This window comes from Bison bison, unplaced genomic scaffold (assembly GCF_000754665.1).
Source record: "Bison bison bison isolate TAMUID 2011002044 unplaced genomic scaffold, Bison_UMD1.0 scf7180017864461, whole genome shotgun sequence".
NCBI lineage: Eukaryota > Metazoa > Chordata > Mammalia > Artiodactyla > Bovidae > Bison > Bison bison.
The window spans coordinates 17,756,127-17,756,575 of record NW_011495023.1 but is presented as its reverse complement, the minus strand read 5'-3'; the positions used below and the strand labels follow the sequence as shown (position 1 = coordinate 17,756,575).

Genomic DNA, 449 nt, shown 5'->3' with positions numbered 1-449 from the left:
AAAACCTGGTTTCGCTCTTTCCGGCCTTCATTGGAACTAGTTATTGGTGATGGGGCCCGACCCCAAAGTATGTCTGCCCTGATTTCCTCCTAACCCCGGCGTCGAATCTGGGAGTCTATCCTGTTGGGGCAGAAGCTCAAAGTTCATCTAGAGTGATCGTCCTTCCCAAATGGAAAGCGTTTACTCCCAGGGAAGCCGGAAGAAGATTCTAGGGAAACAGCGCCCCTCTGCGAAATCCACGTTCCCAGTACCTACTGAGTACCTGCTCTCACGCTCCCGCCAATAGTGCCTGAGTCTTGCTGGGTACCTTTTGCAAGACAGGCCGAAGGAGATGCTGTTAGGCAGGGGTCCTCAACCTCGAGGATGCAATCCCTGATGATCTGAGGTGGAGCTGATGTCATAATGATAGAAATAAAATGCACAAGAAATGTAATGCGCTTGAATCACCC

At 51.0% G+C, this 449-nt stretch overlaps 1 long non-coding RNA gene across 1 annotated transcript in view; it reads right to left on the bottom strand.

Moving 5' to 3' along the window:
• Positions 1-14: 14 nt before the first annotated feature.
• Positions 15-449, bottom strand: part of LOC105003066 — a 7,735-nt gene continuing 7,300 nt past the window's right edge. The window contains exon 3 of the long non-coding RNA XR_827069.1: positions 15-391. This is a non-coding gene — a long non-coding RNA (uncharacterized LOC105003066). The remainder of the gene's footprint in view (positions 392-449) is intronic.